The sequence below is a fragment of the Hyaena hyaena genome, unplaced genomic scaffold (genome assembly GCF_003009895.1).
Source record: "Hyaena hyaena isolate Hyena2069 unplaced genomic scaffold, ASM300989v1 scaffold_739, whole genome shotgun sequence".
NCBI classification, from domain to species: Eukaryota; Metazoa; Chordata; class Mammalia; order Carnivora; family Hyaenidae; genus Hyaena; species Hyaena hyaena.
In genome coordinates, this window is record NW_024081375.1 from 882,337 (window position 1) to 910,253 (window position 27,917).

The 27,917-nt window shown below is 33.6% G+C and overlaps 1 long non-coding RNA gene across 1 annotated transcript; it reads left to right on the forward strand.

The window, feature by feature from the left end:
* Window positions 1–2,906: 2,906 nt before the first annotated feature.
* On the forward strand, window positions 2,907–27,917 carry LOC120220958. The gene is made up of 4 exons (XR_005525699.1): window positions 2,907–3,075; window positions 24,540–24,581; window positions 27,291–27,390; window positions 27,891–27,917. It is a non-coding gene; the product is annotated as an uncharacterized LOC120220958 (long non-coding RNA).

Genomic DNA, 27,917 nt, shown 5'->3' on the forward strand with positions numbered 1-27,917 from the left:
TTCTATGAATACACTAGCCCTCATAATTACTTATGGCTCTCCTTACGTACTTTATTTATAAAATCAGAGATTACTTTTAAAAAACAGATAGATTTGTATCCATACCTATAGACAGGTATATATTTAACATAGATGAGAGAACATTTATAGTGTTCAGTATGGTTTGTTGAATTCTTTCTAGGTTCACTAGTCCCATTTACATTGTTTTCAGTTCTCACACCAATCTTGCAGGAACAAATTTTTATTGCTTTCTTTTTGCCACATGGCAATGTCTTCCTTCTGTACAGCTAACATGCAGATAGTCATCTACATATGCAGCTCCATCATACCTCTGGGGTTTGTCTAGCTTTTTAAAGAAACACTGGCAATAGAACTTTCTGTAATGACAGAAATGTCCAGTGGTGGCCATTAGCCACATGTGGCTATCGAAGACAAAATATCTCAGTTGCAGGTGATGGAGTTTTAAAAAATTTTAACTAATTTAAATGCAAATGTAAACAGCTACATGTGCCTACTATATGGGCAGTACAGTTTGAGAGAGTAAACTTTATTTTCAAAAATAGCATTAAAGAATACAGCCCATATATCAAGTAAGGCACAGAGCAGTTCACAATTTAAATTAATTATTTATAATATCCAAACTCCATTTATTGTGATGTAGAAATTTTGGATGAGTTATTGTTTTCAAAGTACCCACAGATTAGCATATTTTACCATAAGAAGGAGGTGAATACATTTTGTTTATCTCCTTGCTGTTCTAAGTGAGAGTTTCTTTAAACAAAAGCTTTCATATCGAAGAGAAAAGAACAGGGAAACAAACTATTTTCATTCTGTATAGTTTAACACTCCATACCCTTCTTTTTTCAAATAAGCAAAGTGAAAAGTAGATAAGGTAACATGACTCAGAGTGACAGAGTAACTTATAGACCAGGGCATATGGGCTTCTACTTAGTACCCTTTAGGCTAAACATATTTCAGACCCAACAATCAGTGTAAGAAGTGTTTTTGTTTGTTTTTTTGTTTGAAGAGTTAAAAAATAAAATAAAATAGATTTGACAGTTTAGAAAAAAGTTTAAAAATATTTCCAAAAGTAGAGATAGTTTTTCATGAATGTTTTCATCCAAAAGCTTGGTATATAAGGTACCTAAATGGTCTTTTTAAAAGCATTAGCTTTGGTCTTACTTGCAAACATAATGCCATGCTGGAAAATTCTAAAAGTCATTACGAACTCAAAGTGAATTTATAGGCTCTTAGCTTGTTTATAATTTCACAGGGAAGCATTTGATTTTTTTCTTCATATATAAGTTTATACAGTAGCAGTAGATCTTTTTTATTGCTTTCAATGTTTTAGAATGCAGGAAAAAGAAAGACAATAAAAAAAAAGACAATAAAAAAAAAAAAAACCTGTGTTCACACAACCAATAATTAACAGGTATAAGATTTTGACATTTTTAAAGAAATGTTAGTAACAAAATGTATTATGGAAAAACCTGAGGTTTCTTTTGTTCCCTACACTATATTTTCAATCTTTTTCACAGTTTTACATTTCACAGGATTCACCGACATCTCATATACCAGACACATTTAATAGCAATAATTTTGATGATTAGTTGGGATTCAACTGTAAAAAAGAGAATCTCCTCTGGCTTGAATAAACCCAAGAGGTTTATCACAGAGGCTAAAATTACTTAAAGATCCATTAGGTAGAATGAAGAAATAAATGCTCGGCTAAGTCTCCAGAACCCAACACTTCCTGGCTACTGTATTCGTTTTCCCCTGCCATCGACTAAAGGACTGTCCAGCTTTCCTTCCAACCCAAGGTTTTCTTTACAAATAGAAATAGGCCTAACTTGTGAATACTTGAGAGATTCTGTTTCTGTTCTTATTTTCCAGAATATTATTCTGCTTTCTCAAGGCACCTTATCTTTATGCAGTATTTGGCTAAAGTCCTTTAACTGACTTGGTATATGGATATTCTATTAATGCAGTCAAAGGTTTGGTGACTTAAAGAGAATGAAGTCTTAGTTCTTAGAAATTACCTTACTATTAACTAATAAACTTAACTTTGTAGTGAACAAATTATCTTTACAACAATTGTGGCTATTGCATTTTTAAAAATCTCATCTTGGAATTGACCATGAAAATTTTATTTTTACTCCTTTTTTTTATATGATCTTGCATGATGAACACATCTACTCTAAAGTTGAGTTCTTACTTTCTAAAAATTTGGTAACAATTTGGTAACAATTAAATGAGACTAAAAGGTAAAAGAGTATAACAGAATACTAGTAACATACAAAGCTACCAACAATTATTACCTGGCATACGTAGTAAATGATTTTTGGTGACTCCAAACTCTTAGTGTGTGTATCATACTCATATCATTGAAATGATAGTTCTAATGGTAGTAGCTCTATGGAGGAATTACAAAGATAAACAGATTAAAAAATGGAATCACATATTTTTAAATTATTGCTAATTTGTAGGTCAATAAGACTAACCCTTAAAGTATACTTGAGAATGTCATACTCAAAGACCTTTAGCAAATGTACAGAAATTAAAAAAAATAATTTTTTTAGAAAAAGGACTATCATGAACTGGAAACATCAATGTTGTAATATCTTTCTATTTTTTCCATATGTCTAATTCTTATTGTTCCATTTCTTTATCTTTGTGACTTTCTTCAGTCTTTTTCCTTTAAATTAGTTGTGCCACATTCCTCTTGAGTTCACTTTCTTTCTTCTTTCTACATTTGCTTCCTCCCTTCTCTATGCTGCAATATTACACTTAACCGTAAGTCTGCCTAAGATCCAATTTACTACCTAATAGAACAGAGAATTCATACTGAAAGCCTGTTTTGTTCTAGAATTTTTCCTGCATTCTTTCAGAGTCCATGGAAATTTACAGACAATTTAAACACTGAAGTTTTCCTCATAATATAAAACGTTCTTGGAAGCAATTACCAATTTCATTGAACATATCTCAGCGAATAAGAAGCTATGCTCATGGACTCAATCTAAAATCAAATATATGAAAAGGACTTCTTTGAATGATCTGAACAAATACAAAAACAGGGTATGTTATTGCTGTTGCATATCTGTTACTTATTCTGAATTACAAACAGGACTTTAATTCATATATATTCAGTTTACCATTTCCTAGATTATAAGACATTACATTATCTGTGACATATTATATTATCTGATACTCATAAAATGCCTGAAGTTCCTGATGTGACTTTTCTATTATAATTTAACAAAGGGACATGAAATTCATTCATCTTTTTTTGGATTCAGCAACTCAATTAGTAAAATCGTTTATCATCACTAATTTTTATGTCAAGGAACAGGTCCAAATGGCTAAATTACTCTTCTGTGTTTATCAAGCTAACAAGATTTGTTTAGTATGTAAACCATGACTTTTGTTATTTAAATAGTCATTACTTATTTCCTCAAATCATGTTGCCTTATATGCTGAATTCTATAATTCTCACAAACAAAAAAAAGGCTAATTTTATGTAATGATTACTAACTGCTAGGTTACTATTATTTTTTAAGGTTTACTTATTTTGAGAGGTGGGGGGTGGGGCAGGGACAAAGTGAGAAAGAGAGGGAGAGGGAGAGAGAATCCCAGGCAGGCTCTGAACTATCAGCAGACAGTCCAATGCGGGGCTTGAACTTAGGAACCATGAGATCATAACCAGAATCTAAGTCAGATGCTTAACCAAAGGAAGCACCCAGGAGCCCCAAGGTTACTATTATTTAAATATGTTTTTCTTTTAGTTGATTTTCATTGCATACTTACTCATGCAAACTTATAAATATGTTAAGTAGGTTGTTTTACTTAATTTCATATCAACCAGAAAGTAGGCATGATTATTTAGTTTGATAGGTAAACACTTTGAGGCTTAGAGTGGTTACATAAGTTTCAAAGATCAAAGAGCTAGTAACTGATGTCTAGGAGTGCCTAATTCCAGAACTTCTTACATAATATGCTATGCTGTATTTAAGTTTTTATGATGTATATTTAATCTTATTTACATATATAATTGTTTTAAAATGAAATGTCTACTCTACAAATAATTATACATTACTACAGCATGGTATATTTTAGGTTATTGCTAATACAATAACAAAATAACCTATATTAATTAGAAAGCAAAAAGGATTCCTATTTACAAATTAACAGCTATATTATATAAAAATAGATTTATATAACAGTAATTACATGTTAGAAATAGAGTATATGGTACAAAAAAATTCACAGGAAAGACAGTACTTACATAGTTCAAACTATGAAGTTTTATTCATTTATCAAATGATGAGCAAGAGAAAACTTCTTAGAATACCAGAGTTATCATCCTAAAAAGTTTACTATAATTAATGCAACTCTAATCAGAGTCTGAAAGAGTTAAAAAACAAAAACCTGGAAGATTTCAAAGTTACAAAGGAAGAAAACAGTTAAATAAAAGCTAAATCATTTTGATAATTTTAAGTAGGGCTATATCTTAACAGATCATAAAATGTTCTATAAATCCACTCCACATAAAAGGCAATAATACTGACACAGGATATAAATAAAGTCATTATTATAATCTAAAAATATAAGATTGTTTAAAAAGATTGTTCCTGTGGAAAAAAAAAAACAGGAAATTATTCTATTACAAATATCATTTTATTTCATTCATAGGAGAATGGAACTTTGTTATTTATATTTTTATCTGCATGCAACTAGAAGAAAACAAAGCTAATCTATCATTTTATACTATTAAAAATGAAACCTAGGGGCACCTGGGTGGCTAAGTCAGTCAAGTGTCTGACTTTTCATTTCAGCTCAGGTCATGATCTCAAGATCATGAGATCGAGCCCTGTATCGGGCTCTCACAAAGTATAGAGCTTGCTTAAGGTTCTCTCTCTCTCCACTCGTCCCCTGCTCACTAGATAGTTTCTCTAAAACAAACAAACAGACAAATAAATACACAACACCTAGATGAATAGAATACGGGATTAAAAAATAAAAAATAAGCATGACAAGAATCCAGAAGCCATTAAAGAAAATATAGTTTAATTAACTAGAAAAAATGTTAAGTGCTTAGCTAAGTTATACTTGACATACAATCAACTACAAATATTTAAAGTCTAAAATTTGATAAATTTTGGGGTGCCTGGGGGGACTCAGTCGGTTAAGTGTCTGACTTCGGCTCAGGTCATGATCTCACAGTTCGTGGGTTCAAGCCCCGCGTCGGGCTCTGACAGCTAGCTCAGAACCTGGAGACTGTTTCAGATTCTGTGTCTCCCTCTCTCTCTGACCCTCCCCTGCTCGGTCTCTCTCTCTCTCTCTCTCTCTCTCTCAGAAATAAATTTTAAAAAAACATTTAAAAAATATATAAAATTTGATAAATTTTGACCTACATATGTATCTCTGAAATCCTCACCATAACCAAGATAATGAAAATATTTATTATCCCAAAAAGTTTTCTTGTACTCTACTCTGCCCCTCTCTCTTCCAATTAACCAATACACTTCTTTGTGTCATTAAATATTAGTTTACATTTTCTAGAGTTGTAGATAAATGGAATCATATAGCATATATACTTTTTGTCTGGCTTCTTCCATTCAACAGAGTTACTCTGAAATTCATCCATGTTGTATGTACCAGTTATTTATTTTTTATTGCTGAGCTCCTTTGTATGCCTATATAAAAATCTGTTTATCCATTCACCTGTTGAGGTACAGTTGGGCTGGTTCTTGTCTTAATTCGTTTTGAATGATCCTTGTCATGCAAGACCTTGGCAAATAAGATAACTGAGCGCTGTTTCCTTAGCACAGAGCTTTGAGTCTCATTGCAAGCCTAACTGCCTAGTTGGAGTTAGCAGAATAAGCAGGAACTCAAAATGGATTTATAGACTATTTTTATATTTTTAATTTCACAAGGAACCATTTGTTTACCACATATAAGCTCAAGCTTTAGTATGTAGATCTGTTTTGAATCACTTTAAATGATTTACAGTGTACACACACACACACACACACACACACACACAATGATAAAAGAGTACATGTGTTCCCAAGCCAATAATTAAAAAGCCTAACTGGCACTGTCTCAGGCCCTGTGCCCATGAAGCTACTGATGGTGGCTGGTATTGACGACTGCCACACCTCGCCCAGCAGTTGCACTGTCACCCTGGGCAACTTCACAAAGGCCAAGTTTGATGCCTCTTCCAAGACCTACAGCTATCTCACCTCTGACCGCTGGCAAGAGAATGTGTTCACAAAGTCTCCCTATCAGGAACTTACTGAGCATCTTGTAAAGATCGACACCAGAGTCTCCATGCAGAGGACCCTGGCTCCACTTTTGGACACCACATAGTTTTATGCAAGAAAAATAAATTAAATGCTATTTTTTTTTTGTTTGTTTTTGCTTGTCTGCTTTAGATATTTAAGTAACAAAACACAGGTAGAGGCACCTGAGTGGCTCAGTTGGTTGAGCACCTGATTTCAGCTCAGGTCATGATCTCATAGTTCATGAGTTTGAGCCCTGTGTTGGGCTCTGTGCTGACAGCTTGCTTAGAGCCTGGAGACTGCTTTGGGTTCTGTGAATCCTTCTCTCTCTACCCCTCCTCCACTCATTGTCTCTCAAAAATAAATAAATGTAAAAGAAATAAAAAAAACCCACAAAGGTAATATAGGCCTAAATGATTCCATATAAAACGTTTTAACAAATAATCAAATAAAAAAGCAAAACAAAGGTTGAAAGACATATTTGTAGAATATATGATAAAATGATTGATACATACAATTGAAAGATTTTTTCAAAAACAGAAACAATGTTTCATATATTTCAGTTTTTTTAATGTCTCACAGGAAGTCTGTATTACTTTTCTACATTGAACAGTTTAAAATTTTTCTTTTCCTTTTATACTCTCACTTCCTCTTCCTATATCCCTTCTTCTTTCCTTTTTTCCCCTTTCTTCTCCTTAAATTCTCTTCCTGAACAATTAAATTCTGAATCCATCAACAGAAGCAGAGTACTCCTGCCTCCTTCTGTAGCGGCAGCTCAGAGTAGAGGAATTAAGCCTATGCTGGGTGAGGAAGGAATCAAGGGATAGCCATGAAAGAGGTTTTGGATGCCAAGCAGGGTGAGAAGGACCTCCATGAAGGAATATGAGCATCTCTCCCTGCGTGATGAATCACTGCTAAGTAGGGTAAGGAGGAAATCTATCCTGGATGAGTGGGTTATCTTGGGGACTAAGAGTCTGCATGTGGTGGGGAGGGCATTCCTACTAAGGAGCTGCTTGAGTGTGGTTGCAGAGTCCAAGAAGGACAAGGACAGCATCTACTCCTTCCTCGGAGTGGCAGCGGAAATGAAAGATTAGTTTTAAATCAGAAAAATGATCAAATAAGTAATTTTATTAAATGTAGTAGAGAAGTTTTCTCAATGTTAAACAATGAAATTATAAATACAAAAGTTCATGATATTAAATAGTAGTTTGGAATCTTGGTTTGAGTTCATCGTTCTCAATTTAAACAGATATATGATGATGGCAGATAAAGTAAAATATGCATATAGTGTGTGTGTGTGTGTGTGTGTGTGTGTGTGTGTGTGTGTGTGACTAGACTGGGAGTAGCAAGGTTTCAATGTCAATGAGTACACCTAGCAACCAGATTTTGGCTTCTAAATTTTCTACTAAAGCAAATTAGAACTCCCTGGGTGAATGGTTAATTTTAGAGTTGTGGTAGGAGAAGTATAAGACAGCCTAGCACTTCTTACTGGGCCTCAAAGCGAGAAAGTACTAAAAGAATGATGAAAACATAGTAAAAGAACCCAAAGACAGATAGAATGTGCCCCAATTGGCCAAAGTGAGAATATTTCATGTATCCAAGTAAATGGTGATTATAACCCATTAAATATAAAGAAAACTGAAAAAAAATGCATAAACATGTATATGTGTATCATTTTATGAATAGGATTTTTATAGTTTCAAATTATATCTTTTGCAAAATCTTAATAATGATAAGGAAAGGAGAATCTATCTGATAGAGAAACCTGAAATATATCAACTTTATCAAGTGAAGAAAATGAACATCAATAATGAGGCAAATTGAAAATGTATACCACCTGATAAGATATAGTGAAAAGAACATATAATCACTTTTGTGATATTCTTGATGAAGATACATGACATGAATATAACCATGAAGAAAAAACAGATAAATATAAATTAAGGGGCAATCCAGAAAACTGGCCTGTAATCTTCAAAGCCAAGGAAGTTACAAAGAATCTAGACTGGGGACTAAAAAGATATGGTGTCTAAATGCAATAAATGATTATTCATAATAGCCAAAATATGGAAATAACATAAGAACCATCATTGGATAAAGATATAACAGGTACACACACAGGCACACAGACACAGACACAGACACACACACACACACACACACAGAATGGAAGCAGAAAATGAAAGCAGATCCCTCCATTTACGACAACATATATGGCCCCTCAGGGCATTATGCTAAGTGTAATAAGCCAGAAAGAGAAAGATAAGTATAACATGATATCACTTATATATGGAAGAAAAAAAAGGATCAAAGCTTAGAAATAGAGTAGAAAAGCTATTGCCAGAGGCCTGTAGGTGGAGGAAATGGGAGGTGAGTAAAAGGGTACAAACTTTTATCTATAGGATCAATAAGGTTTGATGATCTAATGTAAAACATGATGTTTAAACACTCTATTATATAACTGAAATTTGCTAACAGTAAAATTTAAATGTACGTACCAACAAACAAAGAAAAAGAGAGGTAAATATGTGATGTGATAGATGTATTAATTAACTAGATGGTAGGAATCCTATCACTTGTAGAAGTACATAACATCACCATGTTTAGCATTTTAAATGTCTTACAATTGTATTTGTCAGTTAAACTCCAATAAAGCTGAAACAAATAAATGCAGTGAATGATTCGGAACTGGATTATCTTGTTATAAAGGATATTATTGGGACATAGTAAAATTTGAAGTGGGTCTAAGAGTTAGATGTTAATTATGAATCAATGTTGTTTTTAGATTATTGAATTGTGGGACCCTTTTCTTTCTGTTTTGTCTAGAAGAATGTCCACATTTCCAGGAAATATATATAGTATTGCAGATTAACGGAGTATTGGGCCACCAGTTAATTCCTAAATATTTCAAGAAAAAAAGTATTCTTGATGTTGTGCTCCTAACTCTTCTATAGGCTTGTGACTGCTCTACATTAAAAAAAATAACAAAGTAATATTTAAATAAAGACCAATGGGAACACTATTCAGCATTATGATATAATAAGAAAACAAACACAATAGAGTTAAAAATACCATTTTGAATAACTTTTTAAGCAAATGTAAACATTAGACAACATCATTACCATTTATAGTTTTCTAAATGAATTGGTATGGTAATTTAATGACTTATAATTATATGGCTAAATAGCTCACATAACAATCTGTTTATATATATTTAAATTAATTGCATAGCCAATGAATTCTTCTCATATATCCTGAATAATCCTTATTAATTTCTCCTCAATGAATACATGATGCTTAATTTAGTTAAACAAATACCTTAACCATCATAAATTAATACAGGCCATGCACTTAATATTCACAGTGAATTTCATCTCAGAGAAAACCACATTGATGGATTAAAGGTGCTCTAGGCAAGAAAAATAATTTCAAAATATCTTATTATTACTATGTTGAATTTAATTACTTCCTTCATTCCATAGCATTGTACCTACTCTTTAGGGAACTTCTAAAAATCAATTATAAAGAACCAACATGTCAGGAAAATGTTGAGGATGTGACATTTTTCAGTGATTTGTGCACTAATTAAGAGGGAGAACAGATGTGGATTAAAGTTGTCGGTACCTGGACAAACCTACTCTGTCTTTTTAATTCTTAAGCTCTTTTCAAGAGCACAGATGAATCTAGTGTGCATCCCCCTTCTCACAGCCTAGTGTAACTATTGTCTTCTGATGTCTTTTTCTGTGGATCTGGGGGAAGTTTTCTTTACAGATCTGGGACACAAATAATGTCAACCGCCTTGAGGGGAGTTCAATATTTTGACAAGAATGTGAGGACTAAGGTTAAAAAAAATCACTGATCCAAAGTTGGGGGGAAATTCTTGTCATCTGTGGGCCTCAGGGAGTGAAGACTGAATCCTTTGACAGGCACAGGCTTGTTGATACCACAAGTTTGGGGAGAACTGTTTTGTTCCACAGAACTTCGCTCTGACTAGGTAGGATCACATCTGCCAGGGCTCCCTGAGGATGAGTCAGAGCCTGCTTGCTGCAAGGGTAGCCACAGATGGTAGGAGGTGGACTTCCCTTCAGTTTTCTCTTGAAATTTTAGTAACATCCTATTTCAAGTGATCATCTGGTCTCAATAATTACTCTAGTGGAATAAGCATAACAACTGTAGTTGAAATGAAATTACTATGTGGAAAGCAGTAGCAGCCTAGGAAAGGATGGAAATTTAAATTTTTTTTTCAATTTAAAAGGAGGAAATGATTCTAAATGTACATTGAGGTCACTGCAATGTACTGCAGGTGAAGTTCTGAAAATAAGATGTGTCACCCCCAAATATGCCAAATGATTTGTACAATAGGAAGAGCAAGAGAAACATCAGCTTTTATATTGGAATTCGTCTGTACCCACAACTCCAATATTCTAATGCTCTGACTCTCTCCCTCCCTCCCTCTCTATAGATAGACAGACAGACAGACAGAAGGACAGATCTTAATTTTTTGTACCTATTGAGGGTAGATTTGTGTCCCAGTATGTGATCTATTCTGGAGAATGTTCCATGTGCACTCAAGAAGAATGTGTATTCTGTTTTAGGATGAAATGTTCTGTGTATATATATGTATATACCTTTTCATTTTTTATTCAAATAGAATTAATATAGTATATTAGTTTCAGATGTACAATACAATTCATTTCTTTTTAAACATTTATTCATTTTTTGTAGCCTTGTTACTTATTTGTTTATTTATTTTACAAATAGTTTATTGTCAAGTTGGTTTCCATATAACACCCAGTGCTCATCCCCACAAGTGCCCTCCTCCATGCCCATCTCCTCCCTCCCCCCACATTAGTCCTTAGTTTGTTCTCAGCATTCAAGAGTCTCTCATGGTTTGCCTTTTTCTGAGGGACAGAGAGATAGTATGAGCAGGGGAAGGACAGAGAGAGAGGGAGACAGAATCTGAAGCAGGCTCCAGGCTCTGAGCTGTCAGCACAGAGTCCAACGCGGGCTCGAACTCAGGAACAGTGAGATCATGACCCAAGCTGAAGTCGGACACTTAACCAACTGAGCCACCCAGGTGCCCTTACAATTCAATAATTATATACATTTCTCAATGCTCATCAATATAAGTGTACTCTTAATCCCTTTTAATTATCTCACCTAATCCCCAACTACATTCCTCTGGCAATACCAGTTTGTTCTCTAAGAGTCTCTCTTTTTTGTTTGTCTTTTTATATCTTGGTTTGTTTTGTTTCTTAAATTCCACATGTGAGTAAAATCATATGGTGTTTGTCCTTTTTTGTTTGACTTCTTTCACTTAGCATTACACCCTGTAGGTCCATTGTCACGAATGACAAGATTTAATTCTTTTTATGGCTGAGTAACATCCCATTATATACCATATATATACCAAATCTTCTTTATCCACTCATCTGTCAATGGACACTTGGGCTGCTTCCATATCTTGGCTATAGCAAATACTACTGCAATAAACACAGGGGTGCGTATATCTTTTCAAATTAGTGTTTTCATTTTCTTTCGGTAAATACCCAGTAGTGGAATTACTGAATCATATGGCAGTTCAATTTTTAATTTTTTGAGGAACATCCATACTGTTTTCCACAGTGGCTGCACCAATTTACATTTCTACCAACAATCCAACGTACTCTCACTAAATATTCTTGTTGTTAAATAAAATACATTTCTTTTCTGGTGCCATCCTGTATGAAAAAAAAAAGACACTTGAAGACATTTCTCAGGATTACGGAATTATCTCCAGTTGTAGTACAATCTTACCAAATGTAGGGTAATTGCATAAAATTAAACTATTTTCATTAGAAAAGGCAATCGTTCTCTTTAAATTAGAAACTTAAAATGCACCTGTTTAGTGCAACACTGAAGATGCTCTATAAAAGTTATTATCTATATCTCTTGAAGACAATTCTTTTTGAAGAAAATAATTTTTTACCTAGAATTACATACTAAAAGATTTTTTTAAAAAAATCCTTGTTTATTGTAAACAATCAGGCTCTTTGGTATGGGTGATGGCAAAACATTTTTCTAGAATTTTTTAAACATTCTATCATTGCTTTGGCATAGTATAGATTCAATTCCATGTCTTCTCATCTGTCAGTGACTATAATATAGCAGATCCAAATCACAGTGTAGATCAGCTATAGGTGAGTCAAAAATATTAGTAGTTATATTGATCTTCAGAGTTTCTTTTAGAAAGTTAAGAGTACTGCTACCAATAAATGAAGATGGCAGTGAAAAATCAGCACCCTGAGTAGAGGCTCACTGATTAAATCCTGTTTTGACAAGTTCAATAAATAAAGTGGGAGCATATTGATTTTGTTCCCTAATTTTCTCTTGTATCTTCCAATGAGAAATATCATATCCAATCACTATGATATGGATAACATGTGACACTGCAGCATCTATGGGTACAGACTTGACAGGCTATTCGACAGATAATTCTAAAGGAGTTTGATCAAGGGACTACAGTCACAGTACTTGTGCAGGATAACATGAACACAATCATCATCAGTCTTTTCAACTCAGTTGTTGAAACCAGTGAGAAATATACATCTCTACCATGTTCATATTTAGCACAGGTACTAAAAACAATAAATGTTTGGGATGATTCCACAAATAGGTACACGGAATGATGAATGTATGTTACCTGCTGATTTAGCTCAAGTTCCTATCAATTTCAATTTTTTTATGTCTAATCAGAAACTGGGCATTAATCCTCTCAAGTTACAAATGTTCATAGCACTTGCTGAACATACATTTTCTGTAACATGCTGAGAAAACTATCATCACTAGGGTTTACTGTAAAATTAAAAATAGTGCAACTACTACAAGATAGAGCTTTTCATTCCTAGAGTTTTGGGACTGATTTTAGCCATGGTAAAACTTTTATCTGAGATCTTCGAAACCTTCAGAAGATAAAAGAACCACAATAACAATTAATATCAAATGCTGAAAATTCTTCATATTGTCAGAAGTAAATATGTGAAATCAACTTTGGGACTTAGGACTACATGACTGTGTGTGCATGTGGTGTATGTGCGTACGTGCGTGCGTGAGTGTGTGTAGGAGGAAGAAGGGGTGTGGGATTGCTGCAATGCAAAATTTCTGAATATCCAAAACAAAGCAAAATCCTATCCCAGAGTGGTAAATTTGTAGACATTGAGCAGCAGAGCTGCTCTCAAGTATATAAAAGTTCCACCTCTGGAACACATTATTATGGAGGAAATGAATTTGGCCTTCCTTTGAGAGGCCAGTACAAGGAATTATGGTCCTTGGAATTTATATGAGATTGCAAACAAGAGGAGGCTTCTGTCTGGGAAGGAATATTTGCCCCAGATATTAGAAGCAACTAAGAAGCTTAATAAAGAAGTCAGCCTTAGGAAATTCCTTAAGAATTACCATGTCAAATAAATTTTAAATGTGGTAATATTGGTTTATAGTTTTCATATGTAGTTATCTCCAAATTTTAATAGAATTTATTTAATGAACTTGTATTTTCGACATCATGGGTAAAAGGGATAGACACTGTCTTCCATACGGTGAAGCATACTCGAGAGAAATACAGCATGAGAGAATGTTATAAAATGACCAGTGATGAATGGAAGAGAAGCACAGAACAGCAATTTTAAGTGACAAAAGATCAGCCAGGGGAAAAAAAAAATACTTTTTTCATGATTCATCAGAAGTATTAGAGAGGTACTGGACTGTTTGCTATCACACAAAATATGGATTCAGAATGCTGTTTAGATATTGGTTGAAAGAATGCCTTCAAATGGCTTATACAGGTTATTGATCTTCAGTCTAGGCACAGGCTTTTGATGATATTCCATTCCTCTGTGAATTCATCCATATATTGTTCAACTCTTGGAAAATGCAAATAGATTCCCCCCCACCCCCCCTTTAAATATATGCCACCTGTGGCTGCTTATCGCCACCTCAACCACAACCACTCCAGGGCAGGCCACCACTGACGCCTGAACCACTGCAATATTTTCTAATAGTTCCTACACCCGACTTTATCTCCCTTGCAGTCTTCTGTATGCACAGATCACATTTTCAAATGCTAAGTCAGATCATATCATTTCCCTAACCCAATTTTTTCTGCCTTTACTCTTAGAAAGTAATTCAAATATCTTAACATTATTTACAAAGCTCTGACTCCTGCCTAATATCTAACTACTTTCTCTGACACTCTCTTCATTCAAATAATGCAAAATTTTGTTATTCCTCAAAGGAATTACTTAGAACTTTGTGCTCGTGTTTCTTCCTGCATTGTTTTTTCTCACATCATCCAATGGCTTGTTCCTTCACCAAGCTCAAGAGTTTACTCAAATAGTATCTTACTAGGGGCGCCGGGGTGGCTCAGTCAGTTAAGTGTCTGACTTCAGCTCAGGTCATGATCTCACGGTTTGTGGATTCAAGCCGCATGTCGGGATCCATGCTGACAGCTAGTTCAGAGCCTGGAGCCTGTTTTGGATTCTGTATCTCCCTCTCTCTCTGACCCTCCCCTGCTCATACTGTCTCTCTGTCTCTCTCATAAATAAATAAAACATTAAAAAATTTAAAAAAATAGTATCTTACTAAAATAGAATTATTCTCTGCATTTTTATTTTTGTACATGATATATGTTATTGTTATATTTTATGGTAACTTTTCATTTTAATTCCTTTTCATTTCAAGTAAAAAATAAGTTGTAAGAGAAATTCAAGAAATTCCTATATAATCTTTATTCAGATCCAGCAGTTCTTTACATTTTGTTCATTGATTTTGCTTTATCATTATCTCCATATATCTGCATCAATATCCAATAACTGGTATTATTATACTTTGTAGTAAAGTTATAAAAATAGCAAAATAGCGAAGATTAACAATGATATCACACTGTTATCTATATTTAATTATCCATATTTAAATTTTAGAGAGTATCCTAATAATGCTCATATTTTTAAAAACTTTTTCAGCATCTAATTCTGGATTATTTGTTTAGTTTTTGTGTCTCCTAAGTTTTTTTTTGAAACTGTATAGTCTATGTGAATAGACCCTTTGTGGTTGTTATTGTTTACTGCTAATCTTGGTGATTAGAACCGGAGAGGTAGTGTAGCACTAAGACTACACTCACAGATTCTAATGTCCTGGGTTGGGGGCTTTCCCATCTACCATCTGGCAAGTGATACTAATTCTCCGTGTCTCAATTTCTTCACATGTAAAATCAGATGATAGATAGAATTCATTTTCTAGGGCTGTTATATGATTAAAGGAAGTAATGTGTGTTCTAGTCTGGCACAGGGTATTACACAAGTCAGTGTAAAATAAATTAAAAAGTATCTGGCAGATACCAGACACTCAATAAATATCTGTTGAATGCATGAATAGGTTTGGTTATACATGATATAGTAGTATAGATTGCTCAAAAAATCCCAGATGCTTACAATGAAAGGTGGTGATCCCAATCATTGGTCTGGAGAGGGAAAATTCTTTGTAGTTATTCAGTGATCCAGGCTGACAGAAGCTCTGCCACTGTCAATACATAGCTTCCAAGGTCACTCTGAATATAAATAGACAACCAGAAAAAAGGGGAAGAGGGAAAAGAAATGGTGAAGGAGCCTATGGAGGTTATTACCAAGGTTGTAATAGGAATATATGTATTTCATTCACTAGAACATTCACTAGGTACCATACATGTACCTAACCATAGAAAAGGATGGCAACTGTGGGCTAGCTATGAGCACAGAAATAACAGAAAATCACTTTAGTAAACAGCTATGCAGGCTCAACACCATAAGATTTTGATAAAGAATAAGATTGCAGTTCCAAGATGGAAGAAAATTTGTACACACTCAGAATCTCCAAGTTACAATTATTAAAGTAGCTGACTCCTATAAGTTATAATAAATTGTTTCCCTTTAATGATAAATAGCAATGACTCAGGACTGAGTAATCCAGGGGAATGCAAAAGTTGAGGCAGTAAAAAGTGAATGGTAAACTCTTTGGGAAATTGTGAGTAATTCAAAGTGACTTGAAGTCATAGAATGAATGGAGGTATGCATTTGGGAAAGGCAAACACATATATATTTATAAATTCAGAGCCTATAAATTATAATTATATATATATATTATAGTCTATATTTTATGTGTCCATAAATTTCTTATAGTCTTTATAAAGCAGCATATAAAGATTCTCTCCTTCACTCTAGTTGGGCTTTTAGCCATCTTTCTATTTATCCATCAACATGTTTTTGTCAAGGTTACTGTCAACATTCCTAAACTAGATTGACAATTTATAGACCTACTTATAGAAACATATCCAAATCATTATTACACTGATCACTGTGGTAATAAATAAAAATGAAGTCATTAAATCACATCTTGTGGCCTTCATTAACTCTAAATTTGTATACCTTGCAAATACCAGAAAAAAAAAACCCAACAACTTCATTCTGTCTGGTTTAGCGACACAAAATAGACACAACAACTGTTCCAGTGCAAATAATATCCTTTGTTTTCCAGTCACTTATAGAAAATAACATGTCATTTAATGTAAAACTAGATCCAAGAGATGTAATGGGCTCTTACCATTTGGATATGATTGAGGGTAACTTAAAAAAAAAAAGAGGAAATATCCAGTAACTTATTATTCTTCACTTTTTAAACTTTCAATTATTCTGAAATATTTCAAAATAGGAAATTGACTGATCCACACCAGTGATTCAGTTAGGTCATGTTCTAATTATGAATGACCATGCAGTTAATATATACAATTATTAAAAAGTAAAGTGACAACCACGCCTATATCAATTTGTTATGTATATCAAAGGAAATACATAGGCAAAATAATCATACTTAAAAATTCCTAAAATGACTTAATATAGCAAAACAACAAAAAGAAACCTGGAAACAACTTAATATCCACCAACAGGTGAATGAATAAACAAACTGTGGTATGTCCATACAATGGATACAAATGAACTATTGATACATGGTATGACATGAATGAATCTCATAATTTTTTAAATATAATTTATTGTCAAATTGGCTAACATATAGTGTGTAAAGTGTGCTCGTGGTTTTGGGGATAGATTCCTGTGGTTAATAATTATGTTAAGTGAAAGAAGACAAAAAGAGTACATATTATATGATTCTATTAATGTAAAATTATAGAAAATACAAAACCGATCTTCAGTAACAGAAAGTTGATCAGTGGTTTCTGTCAAAGAGGGATGAGCAAGAGGAATTACTCATGTTCACAACAGAATTTCTGGAGGATGTTGATATTTTATTATCTTGATTGTGGTGATGGTTTTATAGGTGAATATATATGCCAGAATTTATTAAAATGTATCCTTTACTGCGTGCAGTTTATTGTATATCAACTGTACCTCCATAAAACTTTTTTTCATAAAAGAAACAAAAGATACATTGAAAAAAAAAATCCTAACATGCTTTTCTAGAAAGATGGGCCTTCTCATTTTGTAGATTAAAACAAATCTACAAAAGTTGGTAACTGAAAAAGTTGTTTGATACTCTTTTGAACTGTACCAAAGTGCCACATTGGCAAGCCAAGTATTTGAGCTCAGATTTATGTCCCGAATGGTCTCATTAGCCAGGATGAAGTTTTCACCCTATGAGGATAATGGCATCTGTGACATCACAGAGGACTTCTTAACAGAACAAAGTGCCAGAAAAACTGTTTGTAAAAAGATAATGATTAGATAAAAGATGAGATATCATTCTTTATGTGTAGAATGCCCCCTACAGTTTAATTAATGGGGTCATGCACCTATTTATCTATGCTAATGGTATTTCCCATTTCATTTTTTGCTTTCCTATACAGGGTAATTGGTAAAGATGAGCCTCTTTTGTGTCCTTTATTTTTAATGCTTAAAAATAAATGGACTTTCCTATTAACTGAAGTTGAAGAGATAGAATGAATATAGGTAATGTCATAATAAAAGTATATATAATCAATTTCTACATATATATGGATAGGTCAGATCTATTTTAATTTTTTTTAGTTAAGTCAAATCTTACTAAATTCCCTTAGCATGCGAATATTTTTTAGTATGTGTTCTTAGTGGACTCCTGTGATTTTAGCAGAAATGTTATGTAACTTGAGTCATAACAACTTTAGAATTTTGGATTAAATAATTTAATTAATTAATCAATTTATTTACGGAAAGGCATTTTTCTAAAGCCTCCCTTCCTTTTTTAAATAATTTTTAATGTTATTTATTTCTGAGAGAGAGAGAGGAAGCGTGAGCATGGTACTGGCACAAAAACAGACATATAGATCAATAAAACAGAATAGAACATCCCAAAATAAACCCACAACAATATGGTCAATCTTCAACAAAGCAAGAAGGAATATCCGATGGGAAAAAGACAGTCTCTTGAACAAATTATTTTGGGAAAACTGGATACCGACACGTAAGAAAAAAATGAAGCTGGACCACTTGCTTACACAATACACAAAAATAAATTCCAAATGCATTAAAGACCTAAATATGAAACCTGAAACCATAAAAATCCTGTTACACAGACAGTAGCCTCTTTAATATTGGCTGTACATAGCGATTCCTTTGTAGATATGTCTCCTGAGGCAAGGGAAACAAAAGCAAAAACAAACCATTGACACTTCATCAAAATAAAAAGCTTCTGCACAGTGAAGGAAGCAATCAATAAAACTGAAAGACAACCTATGGAATAGAAGATATTTGCAAGTGACATATCCAATAAAGGTTTAGTATCCAAAATATGTAAAGAAACTATATAATTCAACATATAAAAAACAAATAATACAATTAAAATTGGGCAGGAGATATGAACAGACATTTTTCCAAAGAAGACATATAGAATGCCAATAGACATATGAAACGATGCTCAACATCACTCATCATTGGAGAAATACAAATTAAAACTATTATGAGATATCATTTCACGCCTATCAGAATGGCTAAAATCAACAACACTAGAAACAACAAGTGTTCGTGAGGATGTAGAGAAAGAGGAACACTCTTGCACTGTTGGTGGGAATGCAATCTGGTGCAGCCACTCTGGAAAACAGTATGGAGGTTCCTCAAAACGTTAAAAATAGAACTATTCTATGGTTAAGCAATTTCAATACTAGGTATTTACTCAAAGAATACAAAAAATGCTAATTCAAAGGGATACATGTACCCTGATGTTTATAGCAGCATTAAGTACAATAGCCAAATTATGGAAACAAGCCAAGTGTCCACTGATTGATAAATGGATAAAGAAGTGGTAAGTAAATTTACATTATTTAGCTATAAAAAAGAATGGAAGGATGAAATCTTGCCCTTTGCAAGGATGTGGATGGAGCTCCAGAGTATTATGCTAAACAAAATAAATCAGCAGAGAAAGATAAAGAAACCATGATTTCACTCATATGTGGAATTTAAGAAACAAAACAAAGGAGCAAAGGGTGGAAGAGAGAGAGAGAGAGAGGCTAACCAAGAAATAGGCTCTTAACTATGGAGGACACAGATGGTTACCAGAAGGGAAGTGGGAGGTGGGTGGGGGAATGGGTGAAATAGGTGATGGGGATTAAGGAGTACACTTGTGATGAGCAAGCGCAGGGTAATGTATGGAAGTGTTGAATCACTACTGTACACCTAAAACTAATATTACAGTGTATGTTAACTGGAATTTAAGTAAAAATTTAAAAAATAAATCATTCAAGTATGAATACAAAAGAGTTATATAGTTATGAAGTATAAGGTCTAATAATCTCATTTAGAAAATATGTGTAAATCAGTTCATCAACCACCCTAAATTTACACATTTAAAAAAGAAAATGTTCTCAATATATGTTTGATTAAGCAAACATTTTCAACATGACAAAGAAATGATCACAGTGTAATTGATGTTTTCATATATATGTTTGTTCAATAGATTGTAAGAATCTAATGTATGTAGTTAATTATGCAATTAAGGTTCTAAAATAAAGTACAGAAATGTTTTGCTTAAACGTTAAAAAAAAATAGGCCATCTGGGTGATTCAGTCAGTTAAGGCTCTTGATTTTTTGCTCAAGTTATGATCTCAGGGTTCGTGGGATTGAGCCCCACTTGGTGCTGACACAGCAGAACATACTTGGGAATCTCTCTCTCTCTCTCTCTCTCTCTCTCTCTCTCTCTGTGCCCTTCTCCCACTGCTCCCTCTCAAAATAAATATTTTTTTAAAAAATTAAAAATATTAACTAATACATTCCTAAAACAAAGGAATAATGGCTTCAAAACCCAAATTTCTGCACTTGTCTGATGTTTGTGAACAGGTTTTTTTCCTACCACTTTTTGTCTAATTTACTAATTATTTATGATATAATGCACATCTTTAGAAATCATTCCTTCATGGACAGAAGCAGATATACTATTTATTTTTTCCTATTTTTTCTATATATCTAAAGCCATGCATTCATACTGATAACACCAGTGCTGATCTAATAATTTTCTTCCTTTTGATAATTCTCTTCAAAACAGTGAAAAAACTGGCTTCTTTTATGTTCAATATATTCATATACTTGATCCATCCTCTTAAATCTAACAACTCCTTTTCCTTTTCCAGTGCCTGTGGTGACCACTGAGGCTCTAATACCCACCCAGATGTTCCCTGCCCTGTGTAAACATTCTTACTACCCCCATTAGGGTTTCCGTATTCAATTCCAGACCAACCCATTGCATGGTCACCTTTCTCTACCTGATGGGACTGACATATCACATGGGACCTTCCTCCTCTGTGCTTCTCTCTTCATCCCACCTGTAATCTGACACCTTACACAGGGCTGCCTTCACTTTGGGGTACTTTCCTTACTCATTCAGATGGAATAACTGTTAGGCTGCTCTCATTGTTAGGTTCTGTCATCCTTTCATTGTGCTTTTTTCCCCACACAGACACTTTTCTGATTCTTCTCAAGCTCTGAATGGCCATAGTTGGCTCTCTCTCCTTGTGCAAGCACTTTACACCATTCAGAACATGGTGCCTCAGCACCTCTCTATGTGAAGATCTTCACCATGTTGGGGCTCTCTTATGTTGAGGCCACATTTTCACAAGGATGCTCATCTCCCTGACTTTGACTCTTCATGCCCATCTGTCATCCCATTTCATAATACCTCCATGAATGGCGAGTATCTGCTGTTCTATCTTTCTCTAGCTGAACTTTCACATCCTATTCTACTCTTCATTTGCATAGAAGTCTTTCTCAACTGACACATAATTTAATTCATCATGCCAGGTCTTCTATCATTAAGAATGCCCTCTGTAGTTCTCTTATGCTCTGATAACTCACACTTGGCAACTGATAATGCTTATTCCATTTGAATTTGCCTCTCCACAATAGGTTACTCCCTGCATGGATGCGTTCCTCTCTCCACTTTGGCTCTTTCATCCCATGCTGGGACTTCTCTAGGCATGAATCATCTCATTTCCCTCGCATGGGCACTGCCAACCTGCACCAGGCTGTCCACACACTTGGACAACATTGTTAGTCTACTAGGTTTTGAAAACCTTTCATTGAGGGATTGGTTTTCTGACTTGACTTGGACTTTGATTCCTCAAAGCAAGCTGTATATCGTGTGGGCATGCTCTTCAGTCGCATTTCAAAAGTGCATGCCAGGCTGATTCTCCCTGTGGGTGCACTCTCTGCCCTCACTTACCTTTGAAACCTTATGCTAATAAACAGCCTCTAGATACGGATGTCTTTGTCACTCTGCTTGGGCTCTGACACCCTAAGCAAGGATATCCCTTCAAATGAAGTCCACTTTGCTCTTCTCCCAACAAATGGCTTTAGGGTTGAATAATTAATGAAGGAAAGATAAAGGTAGAGGAAGATAAAGAGGGGAGGAGAAGGAATAGGAGAGGAAAACTCATAATTGTATTTGAAGGCATAAAATTACATAATACAATCTAGGTAAAGTATGTAGAGAGCACTGAATCATCGGGTAGTCGTACTATGGGTTACTGTGTACTATACTACTTCCAAATAGTTAAAAAATTTCAAATCATAAAGTGCATTTTTATAATAGTAAAGTATTTTTTCAGGAAAGAGAGGGTGTATGATTTTAAAGAGATTATTTTTATCGTTTACTTTAACTAAGACTTATTTATATTTGCTGACAAATACAGATGCTTAATAATTCCAGTAGGTTAAGAAAATCCATAGTTATTTAAATTAGGTAATTATTACATGTCTATCTGTACCTATAATGTAGAAAATTTATAATAAAATTCCATTTATTAAATTAAAATATATGAGGCTGTCCATACTTGGGTGAATCTATTAATTCAAACTGGCTATGTTAGAACTAGATGAAAAGTCAATTGAAGTTACTTTTATTTATTATAACAACAAAAACTAATAAAAAAAACATTTAGAATTTGTGATTCCACACCTGTGGAAGTAAAAACTATTTTGTAGCACTAATCAAAATGTCATGCTGAGTATTAAGATAAATACAATTTTACTTATAATTTTTCAGTGGAGATAACATACAGAAACCATATATATAGAAGGAAAATGTTTACTCATGGCAAGAGAGACTATTGTTAATGTTGTCCTAGGGACCAGTTGAATATTCTAAATTGGTTATTTGAACCTCTCTGTGCTTCCTTCCCTCAGAACCAGTTATAAGAGTTCAACACTCTGTATTGAAGACCTCCTTTGTTTCTGTCCATTTTTTTCTGACTTCTAGATATTAAAGGGAGTTTTGACAGGAGGACAGAAAATTTGCTGTCAGCGTAAGAAGTGGTGGTTTCAGTAGTAACTGCAGAGACTATTACTTCAGGTGGAGTTCAATACAGGATAACCCCGGAGTCAGGGTTTACAGTGTTACCAGTTGGGCTACCTGGGACTTAGCCTGAAACAATGTAGTCATATTCATTAGTTATAACTCAGTGGGCAGAGATAAGATAGTTATAAAAGGCTTTTGCTTAAACTGGCCTCCAAATGTGGGAATGGATTCGGGGCAGGATAGGAGCGGGAGTAAGTAAGTGGCAGTAAATTTAGTGGAGTAAGTAACGATGAAAGTAAGATCATTATTTTATGCATCATACTTAAATTGTATTCTTACATGTTGGGGATTATTAACAAAAATTGTTACTTTTCTCTGAAGAACCTTAAAGAATATGAAACTAACATTTTATGAGCCTGTAATATGTGTCGGATGTTGAATAGGACCTTTAGAAAAATCATTTCACTCTGTCTTCACACGTAAATCCTGTTTACAATCCATACAGGCAAGCAACTTCAACCTAGATATGGCTGACTTTAAAAAGCCACTATTTTTTCTAATAAATTATATTTAACATTATTGATTTTATCTTACAGTTTAGTATTGAGGACATGAAAGAGTTCTGTCAGAAATACCTGGATTTTTAACATGATTCAAACTCTGTTCGGCCTATTTCCTTTAGAAATGACATCATATATGTTAAGTCTGAATCTTCACATCGCCAGTGTGAACACACTGCCATTGAACTAATCAATACAGTTAATGCAGTGACTGACTTCTAAATACATACTCACACACATCCATGCCAGTATTATATGTTTGAACCATCTAATTGCTCAAATTCAGGGGAAAAAAAAGCCAAATTAATTCCAATAACACTAGGCAAATACTCCCTTCATGACTGTTAAATTTCTTTCAAAGCCTTCATTTTTAATGGACATTGAACCAATGCTTTAAAACCTATAGGGACTGGGCACTCATTATCTCAGGTAGCAGACATACTTAGAGCCTTCTGGCACAAAACCCTACCTTCACTTAAACACAAATCTATATTTGAAATACTTATCTAAAAGAGACATTAATCCCTTTGCTCATGACAGGCTTTCAAATACTGAAGTGATATACCTAATTCCCCTGTGAGCCCACTCTTTGCTATTTTAAAATGCCATGCTGCCTTCCATCATGTGTCTTGTGAAATAATTTAGAGTCCTTTAAATTCTTCTTTTCTTCTTCATTTTTTATCTGAATTAATTCCATTTTTATATACCTGGCATTGAACAAAACATCTGAGGAAATGTCATATCCTCAATTCCCCCAGCTGACAAATCATGTCATTTGACATACACAATTATAAATCTTTTGAGAGTTTTGCCATTTCCTAGTATCTACAGAATCTAGAAAAGTATGTATGGTCATTTTTAATCTTTTAACTGGAAGATTACACATTTTAAAACATGATTAATTGTGTCTCATTTACAGTTAACTGCAAGCAACTGAAAGCTGACTTTGAAGCTGACTTAGGTGAGCAAGTAATTTGTACGATCTTCCTACAATGTGTTCATCTTAGAGATTCAACATAGTGTTTTCCAATAATGATAAAATGGTTACATAGTTCAATAGGAACTAGTAAGGTCGAACCTCATATAATAAAGATACTCAAACTGTTCTTTTAAGATTCTTCTCCTTTTAAGATTTTTATTCATGCTAGGAATTTTAAATAAAAAATCAATTAGAATAAAATAAAATCAAATTTTATGGGCCATGAAGAAACCATACAATTTCATTTATCATTACAGAGTGTCTCACACTTTGATCTCATTTGAACATTTTATTCCTAGGGAATGCCTCTTTTCCAACTGCATCAGTAGCCCAAAGATGTAACACTGTTCATTTTTTTTGGTATGTGCTCTGTTTTCATCTGACATCAGCTGAAGCCTGTTGTCAGTCTCCCAGATGCAACCAGAATTACTTTTTGCCATACCGAATGTCTTGACACAGCTATTATAGTACCAATGAAAGCTTTCTCTGAAAGATACATTCTCTGAACATCCTGCAAATGTAATCCTTTAAAATTCTTTTTCACCTGAATTCTTATATGAAGAATTCCTATGATTGTACTTATTTCAAATAAAAAACTCATGCTTCTAAACATACTCGTGATTTAAGATTCATGTTTATATATAGTCTTACAGATATTTAACCAAAATAATAAGCAATGGATTTAATAAGTTTAGTTTTCTCTTGTGTGGCAAAAGAAATAAAATATAAATAACCATATTAATCTTTTCACACTTGAAACTAAATATAGCCTTGGGACCAACTATAAAAAGAAAATAATATGGTAGGTTATATTATAAAATGTGTGAACTATTGTACTTTGGAGTCAAAATAAACATAATATATATATATATATATGTATATATATACACATATATACTTATTTATATATATATCAAATACGTACAATAAAATAGAAAAATGAAAATATACACTTAGAAAATATAATCTTGATTTCCATTAGACATATTTTAATTTGCTATGCTCCCCTAATAAAAAGCATTGTCTTTTTAATCTTATTTTCAGAAATCTCTAGATTATAAAATGAACACTATGAAATGAGAGAATCACAGAATGTGTACCTATGTAAACTGCGGAAGCACAGTTTAGTGATTATGTCTATTACTGAATATTTACTGACAAACACAGGCAGTTGAGAGGATAGGGAAGGATGGAATTTGTGACAATCAATATGATGAAACAAATCTGTGAAAGTGCCATGCAGTATAAGGAAAAAGAAGGTCATGATAGAGATTAAATATTTTGACATTACCCTACTTTGCCACACATTACTATAGTTGAGTATTGAGTAGTTTGTAGTTAAAGAAAGAGGACTCTTGGGGTACCTGGCTGACTTAAGAGTCTCTCTCCCTCTATCTCTCTCTCTTTCTCTCTCCTCACTGTATTCCTCCCCTGCTTCTGCACATGTGCGTGTGTGTGCACATGAACTCTCTCTTTCTCTCTCTCAAAAAAAGATTACTCTTACATTCTAACTCATTTTTGCCTTATAAGTAATGTATTAATTATTGTATTTTTAAAATATCTTTTGAGAGAGAGAGAGAGAGAGAGCAGGAGGAGGGGCAGAGAGAGAGGAGAGAGAATTTCAAGAATTCCAGAATTCCCAGGAACCCTGAGATCATGATCCAAGCCAAAATCAGGAGCTGGACACTTACCCGACTGAGCCTCCAAGGTGCCATTAATTGTCCTTTAAAAAAAAAAAAAATTTTTCCCTAAAGAGAGAGAGGCAAACCAAGAAGCTTACTCTTAACTATAGAGAACATACTGAAGGTTACCAGAGGGGAGGTGGATTGGGAGATGGGTGAAATAGGTGATGGGGATTAGGGAGTGCACTTGCGGTGATGAGCACAGGGTGTTGCACGGAAGTGTTAAATTACTATACTATACCCTTGAAACTAATATAACATTGCATGTTAATTAACTGGAATTAAAATAAAAACTTAAAAAATAAAAATAAAAATGATAAAAACTGAAGGAGTACTGTTCATTATCTTTTATCCTATCTTTCTATTCTAATAGTTCTGCCTCTTTCCTCATTCTTTTTCATCCTTTCTTCAATTTTCATACTCTTCTCTCTTCTGCTTCTCTCCCTTGAAATGGTCAAAGTGATCTGGTATAAGAAAATTCTTTCTCTCTCTATTATTCTGCCAAATTGAGACAAAAATTTCAAAGAATAGTGTTTTTTACTTTTTAACTTTTGAGAATGTATTATGCTAGCTTTAAAGATGAAGTTAACAATAGCAATACACCTGGAGTTGTTAAAATTTAACAATCTTTATGTTACAATAGATTTCCATATTTTATATCAAGTAAATTAAATTTTCAGGTATGCGATACTGATAGACTGTCAAGTGATAATCAAAACCTACCTAGTAAAAAGAGATCACCACATGATCTCAAAGGTCCTGTGATGCACAGGGTAAAGGCCAAAGTTTTAAATATGGCTGGAATTTGACCTGAGCAAACTATAATTAAATTATCTGTGCCTCATTTGCCTGTAGTATTAAATGAGAATATTCACAATTGTGTTGTCTGCATAATCATGTTATTATGGTACTAAATAAGAAGTGTCTTATAAAACAAAATTAAAAATAGAGCCAGCTGAGGAGTATTTTGGTAATGAAATCAGATAAATTCTGTCCTTTATTCTTCCAGAAATGTTTCTTTGTATGACAACACATATACCCAGGAGTCAATTCTACACCTTCAAATATGTGAAGGGCAGTTTTAAACCTGATCTTGCAACCTTTCTCAGGTAATTCCTCTAGTACTATAGTTTCCTTATATTCCTCTATAAAATCACATTTAATTTTCCTTTATAGATTTACACCATAGTTATTTACATGATTATTTTCATTATTGCCTCTTAGATTACAAGCTCCATGACATAGAGGAACATATGTTTTCGGTTCATCATTGTATACCGTGAACATAACAGAAGGAAAACAATGGATTAATGAAATAAAGAATAACCACAAATAATCTTTTTAAAAATACCTAACACCAGACATTGTAAAATCACTCAGAATAAAAATGAGATATAGATTAAAATATTCATGATATACCATTAATCATAAAATAGATTGCCAAAGCATAAGAACTCTGATAGAACCTAAAATGGCAAAGTTGTGGAGTCATTAATACCTTTTTTTAAATTTTTAAAATTCTTTAATTTCTCATATCTTAAATATTTTTAATTAAAATGATTTTTTAAATTTAATTTTTTAAACAATTAACTTTTTTTTTTAATTTTAGAGAGAGGACAAGAGTGCAAGAGGAAGA